The 6294-nt window shown below is 43.8% G+C and overlaps 1 long non-coding RNA gene across 22 annotated transcripts; it reads left to right on the top strand.

The window, feature by feature from the left end:
- Nucleotides 1–589: 589 nt before the first annotated feature.
- On the top strand, nt 590–2107 carry LOC127923870 (uncharacterized). Of its 22 annotated transcripts, XR_008115963.1 has the most exons (5): nt 598–1087; nt 1139–1189; nt 1241–1291; nt 1394–1444; nt 1496–2107. It is a non-coding gene; the product is annotated as an uncharacterized LOC127923870 (long non-coding RNA). The 22 variants fall into 22 exon arrangements; XR_008115959.1 differs by having other exon boundaries at nt 598–730; nt 833–1087; nt 1139–1291; nt 1394–2107; XR_008115966.1 differs by having other exon boundaries at nt 598–730; nt 782–1087; nt 1139–1291; nt 1394–2107.
- Nucleotides 2108–6294: the final 4187 nt, after the last annotated feature.

The raw sequence follows: 6294 nt of genomic DNA, 5'->3' as shown, positions 1-6294 counted from the left end.
TGTAAATGACAGTGGCAGGTATAACTCAGTGTAATCTCCTGGCAGGTATAAATCAATGCAACGTCCCTCTAACTACAGTGTAGCTGAATGGCAGGCCTACAGTGGCCCCCATAACGTCAGTGCCCTACGAAGTGGCAGGTATAACAAACACTGGCAGGTATGACTACAGTGTAATAGGAAGTGGAAGGTCTCTCATCAGTGGCAGGTCATAAGCTCCAGCTGCAATGTTCTGTCTCAGTGCTAAATACGGATTGGCTATAACTGTCACAGTGTAAAAATATATAACGACTGTTTCAGGTATAATACAGTAAATACACAGTGGTTTGATTGTAGTCTGTTTATCTTTGTCTCCATAGAAACCCAGCACCTAGAGCCTCCTAAGACGAGAGATCTATTCAATAAGGAGACTGTTCATCTCCTCCGATGTCAATGCAACGTCCCTCTCACCAGCTGAATGGAAGGCCAAGTGCCCCCATCGTCAAACCCTCGAAGTCCTTCTCTGTTAGAAGTGGAAGGTTAAATCATAGTCTATAAGCTCCAGCTGCAAGGACTGTTTGCTCATGGATTGGATACTGTCACCTTAAAATATCTATAACAATAAGGACTGTTTCTATGTTAGATACTGTAGGTTAAAGATAGTCTATAACAATAAGGACTGTTTCTATGTTAGATACTGTAGGTTAAAGACTGTCTATAACAATAAGGACTGTTTCTATGTTAGATACTGTAGGTTAAAGACTGTCTATAACAATAAGGACTGTTTCTATGTTAGATACTGTAGGTTAAAGATAGTCTATAACAATAAGGACTGTTTCTATGTTAGATACTGTAGGTTAAAGATAGTCTATAACAATAAGGACTGTTTCTATGTTAGATACTGTAGGTTAAAGATAGTCTATAACAATAAGGACTGTTTCTATGTTAGATACTGTAGGTTAAAGATAGTCTATAACAATAAGGACTGTTTCTATGTTAGATACTGTAGGTTAAAGACTGTCTATAACAATAAGGACTGTTTCTATGCTAGATACTGTAGGTTAAAGATAGTCTATAACAATAAGGACTGTTTCTATGCTAGATACTGTAGGTTAAAGACTGTCTATAACAACAAGGACTGTTTCTATGTTAGATACTGTAGGTTAAAGATAGTCTATAACAATAAGGACTGTTTCTATGTTAGATACTGTAGGTTAAAGACTGTCTATAACAATAAGGACTGTTTCTATGTTAGATACTGTAGGTTAAAGACTGTCTATAACAATAAGGACTGTTTCTATGCTAGATACTGTAGGTTAAAGATAGTCTATAACAATAAGGACTGTTTCTATGCTAGATACTGTAGGTTAAAGACTGTCTATAACAACAAGGACTGTTTCTATGTTAGATACTGTAGGTTAAAGATAGTCTATAACAATAAGGACTGTTTCTATGTTAGATACTGTAGGTTAAAGACTGTCTATAACAATAAGGACTGTTTCTATGTTAGATACTGTAGGTTAAAGATAGTCTATAACAATAAGGACTGTTTCTATGTTAGATACTGTAGGTTAAAGACTGTCTATAACAATAAGGACTGTTTCTATGCTAGATACTGTAGGTTAAAGACTGTCTATAACAATAAGGACTGTTTCTATTTCTGGTGCATGTCCAAGATCGATAATCAATATGTTGTTTATACAGATCAGTCTACACAATATTGATACTATATAGTCCCATAAGAACTGGAGAAAACTCAAAGACTGATGTCAGTTGATCGTTGTTGTGGTTCAATGTTTAAAGAGCCACTTTGTTACTAATAGCTGAAGAACCAGAGAACACATATGGAATCATGTTGTAACCAAAAATACGTTAAACAAATCAAAATATATTTTATATTTTATGATTCTTAAAAGTAGCCACCCGTTGCCTTGATGACAGCTTTGCACACTCTTGGCCTTCTGTCAACCAACTTCATGAGGTAGTCACCTGGATTTTAAAAAAATTAATAAGTGTGACTTGATTAAAGTACATTTGTGGAATGTATTTCCTTCTTAGGAATGGTATACAGAATATAGCCCTATTTGGTAAATGACCAAGTCCATATTATGGAAAGATCAGCTCAAATAAGCAAAGAAAACGACAGCCCATCATTACTTTAAGACATGAAGGTCAGTCCGTACAGAAAATGAACTTTGAAAGTGCAGTGGCAAAAACCAAGTGCTCTGATGAAACTGCCTCATGAGGACCGCTACAAGAAAGGAAGACCCAGAGTTTCCTCTGCTGCAGAGATAAGATACATTAGGTTCGCTGTACCTCAGATTGCAGCCTAAAATAAATGCTTCACAGAGTTCAAGTAAGAGACACATCTAAACATCAACTGTTCAGAGGAGACTATTTGAATCAGGACTTCATGGTCGATTTGCAAAGAAACCACTACTAAAGGATACCAATAGGAAGAAGAGATTTGCTTGGGCCAAGAAACACGAGCAATGGACATTAGACCGGTGGAAATCTGTCCTTTGGTCTGATGAGTCCAAATTTGAAATGTTTGGTTCCAACGGCCGTGTCTTCGTGAGATACAGAGTAGGTGAACGGATGATCTCCAAATGTGTGGTTCCCACCGTGAAGCATGGAGGAGGAGGTGTGATGGTGACACTGTCAGAGGAGACTGTGTGAATCAGGCCTTGATGGTGACACTGTCAGAGGAGACTGTGTGAATCAGGCCTTGATGGTGACACTGTCAGAGGAGACTGTGTAAATCAGGCCTTGATGGTGACACTGTCAGAGGAGACTGTGTAAATCAGGCCTTGATGGTGACACTGTCCAGCAGACTCTGTGAATCAGGCCTTGGTTTGGCCTGGTGACAGCATGGCCACCACAGCATTCTGCAGTGAACACCATCCCATCTGGTTTGGTGACACTGTCTGTGATTTATCAAGGATTCAAGGCACACTTAACCAGCATGGCTACCACAGCATTCTGCAGCGCTTCAGATGACGCCATCCCATCTGGTTTGGCCTCAACCAGCATGGCCACCACAGCATTCTGCAGCGATACACCATCCCATCTGGTTTGGCCTTCAAGACTGTTGGAAAAGCATTCCAGGTGAAGCTTGAGAGAATGCCACAGCAAAGGGTGGCTACAGAAGAATACACCATCCCATCTGGTTTGGCCTTAAAACAGCCTGGCTACCCACAGCATTCTGCAGCCAGTGAAAGTGCAGGGCGCCATCCCATCTGGTTTAAATTCCTCAAACAGCATGTATCTTAAACCATTTTGAAAGGCAATTGTGTTGTTAATCCCACCAGTGTCCGATTTTCAAAAAAGGCTTTGCGAAAGCACCACAAACTATTATGTTAGGTCAGAGCCAAGTCACAGAAAAACACAGCCATTTTTCCAAAGCAAAGAGTGGAGTCACAAAATCTGAAATGGTTAATCAATAACCTTTGATGATCTTCAGCAGATGACACTCATAGGACTTCATGTTAGACAATACATTTATGTTTTGTTCGATAAAGTTCATATTTATATCAAAGATCTCAGTATACATTGGTTTGCGTTATGTTCACTAGTTCCAAAAACATCCGGTGATTTTGCAGAGAGCCACATCAATTTACAGGAATACTCATTATAAATGTTCATAGAAATACAAGTGCTTTACAGCGAAAGCCCATCTGTTAGGACAATCTATTATGTTGAAGAATCTAAAATATGAAATATATTTGAATTTGTTTAACACTTTTTGGTTACTACATGATTCCATATGGTTTTCCTTGTTGATGTCTTCATTATTATTCTACAATGTAGAAAATAGTAAAAAATGCAAAACCCTGTAATGAGTAGGTGTCCCAACTGTTGACTGGTGCTGTATATAAATCCCCAGCATGGCCACCCAATCATGACGTCTGTCAGAATGTGGAATGCAAACAATTGTGCATCTGGTTTAATTTATCATTTTCACCTGACAGTATGGACTTGTTAACATTTCAGGGCTGCTCTGTCCGTCTGTCCCATCCGTGGTTTTATTTCATATGTGGGTTCATTGTCCCCTCCCCTCCTGTTGCAACCAGTCCCCTCCCTGGTCCTTGGGTTCAACCAGTCATCCCTCCTCCTGTAGGGTGTAACCAGTCCCCCCCTCCTGTTGCAACCAGTCCCCCCCCATCCTGTAGTGTAATCAGTCCCCTCCCTCCTCCTGTAGGGTGTAATCAGTCCCCTCCCTCCTCCATGGGTGTAATCAGTCCCCTTCTCCTGTAGGGTGTAATCAGTCCCCATCCCCTCCTGGGGTGTAATCAGTCCCCTCCTCCCTGTATGGTGTAATCAGTCCCCTTCCTCCTGTAGGATTCAACCAGTCCCATCTGGTCCTGTGGGTTCAACCAGTCACCTCCCTCCTCCTGTAGCTGTAACCAGTCCCCTCCCTCCTCCTGTTGATAGTCCCATCCCTCTTCCTGTAGGGTTCAACCAGTCCCCTCCCTCTTCCTGTAGGGTTCAACCAGTCCCCTCCCTGTCCTGTATCAACCAGTCCCTCCCTCTTCCTGTACAACCAGGACCCTCCCTCTTCCTGTAAACCAGTCCCCTCCCTCTTCCTGTAGGGTTCAACCAGTCCTCCCTTTCCTGTAGGGTGATGGAGTCCCCTTCCTCCTCCTGTAGGGTCTCAACCAGTCACCCCCTCCTCCTGTAGGGTTCAACCAGTCCCCCCCCTCCTCCTGAGATGGTTTGTAGGGTGCAACCAGTTCCCTCCCTCAGAGTGAGGGGGAAAAGTCCCATCCCTCTTCCTGTACAACCAGTCCCCTCCCTCTTCCTGTAGGGTGCAACTCCCCTTCCTCCTCCTGTAGGGTTCAACCAGTCACCTCCTCCTCCTGTAGGGTTGACCAGTCCCCCTCCTCCTGTAGGGTGCAACCTGTCCCCCTCCTCCTGTAGGGTGCAACCAGTCCCCTCCCTCTTCCTGTAGGGTGGAACCAGTCCCATCCCTCTTCCTGAAGGGTGCAACCAGTCCCCTTTTCTTCCTGTAGGGCTGCAACCAGTCCCCTCCCTCCTCCTGTAGGGTGCAACCAGTCCCCTCCCTCCTGTAGGGTTCAACCAGTCCCCTCCAAAACAACTGTAAATTCAACCAGTCCCCTCCCTCCTCCTGTAACATACAAGTCCCCTCCCTCTGTATGCAACCAGTCCTCTCCCTCCTCCTGAAGGGTGCAACCAGTCCCCTCCCTCCTCCTGTTAATCCCCTCCAGTGTCCCTGATTTGCAAATAGTCCCCTTTCCTGTAGGGTTCAACAGTCCCCTCCCTCCTCCTGTAGGGTCAACCAGTCCCCTCCCTCCTCCTGTAAAAACCAGTCCCCTCCCTTCCTGTAGGGTGCAACCAGTCCCCTCCCTCCTCCTGTAGGGTTCAACCAGTCCCCTCCCTCCTCCTGTAGGGTGTAATCAGTCCCCTCCCTCCTCCTGTAGGGTGTAATCAGTCCCCTCCTCCTGTAGGGTGTAATCAGTCCCCTCCCTCCTCCTGTAGGGTGTAATCTTCCTCCTGTAGGGTGAATCAGTCCCCTCCATCCTCCTGAGGGTTCAACCAGTCCCCTGGGACATCTTAACACATTATTCAGTGTTGTTTGGTAAAGGCAGAGGGGTTTACATCTTAAACATTATTCAGTGTGTGTCTGTGTGTTTGGTATTTTATTTTTTCACCTGCTGAAGAAATATAATTTGGAGCACAGGAGGATGGTGGCACCTTTTGGGGAGGACAGGCTCATGGTAATGGCTGGAGCGGAATGAGCAGAGTGGTAATAAATAAATCAAAACACAGAGTTTCTATGTGTTTGATTCCATTCCATTCGCTCTGTTCCAGACGTTATTTTGAGCCGTACTCCCCTCCGCCAGCCTCCACTGGTTTGGAGAAATCTCTCTTCTGGTGCACTCCGCATTGTAAAAAGTCTCTCCTTCTTTTAGAGTCAATGGACTTAACCCTCCCTATATGTGAGTCCCGAAGACAATAGCCGATCACCATCTGTGATCGTAACTTTGATTAAAAACAGAAGTCAGAGATGATGTCGTTCGTTTATAGCCGTACAAAAGGACCTTAAAGAATCCAGGAAAGATAAATTATCTCACAGACATGTACATTATGTACATTCACTTCAATTCAAATAGAATGGTACTTTGTTGGCTGTTGATTGGTGAGTTTCTCCCTTCCTCCAGTTCATTGGACAGAAATAAGGAGCCTCATTAGCATGAGAACTCTGGACGCAGCCAATTGGAGAGCAGTAAAGGCTTTCATCATCAAGTCCCTGCCAATAGTTTGACAGTGTCAGTTTCTCCCCCAAAAAGGTGTGTG

Source organism: Oncorhynchus keta, unplaced genomic scaffold, assembly GCF_023373465.1.
Source record: "Oncorhynchus keta strain PuntledgeMale-10-30-2019 unplaced genomic scaffold, Oket_V2 Un_contig_3325_pilon_pilon, whole genome shotgun sequence".
Taxonomy (NCBI): Eukaryota; Metazoa; Chordata; class Actinopteri; order Salmoniformes; family Salmonidae; genus Oncorhynchus; species Oncorhynchus keta.
The sequence above is the reverse complement of the archived record's forward strand: the minus strand, read 5'-3'. Positions and strand labels throughout refer to the sequence as shown.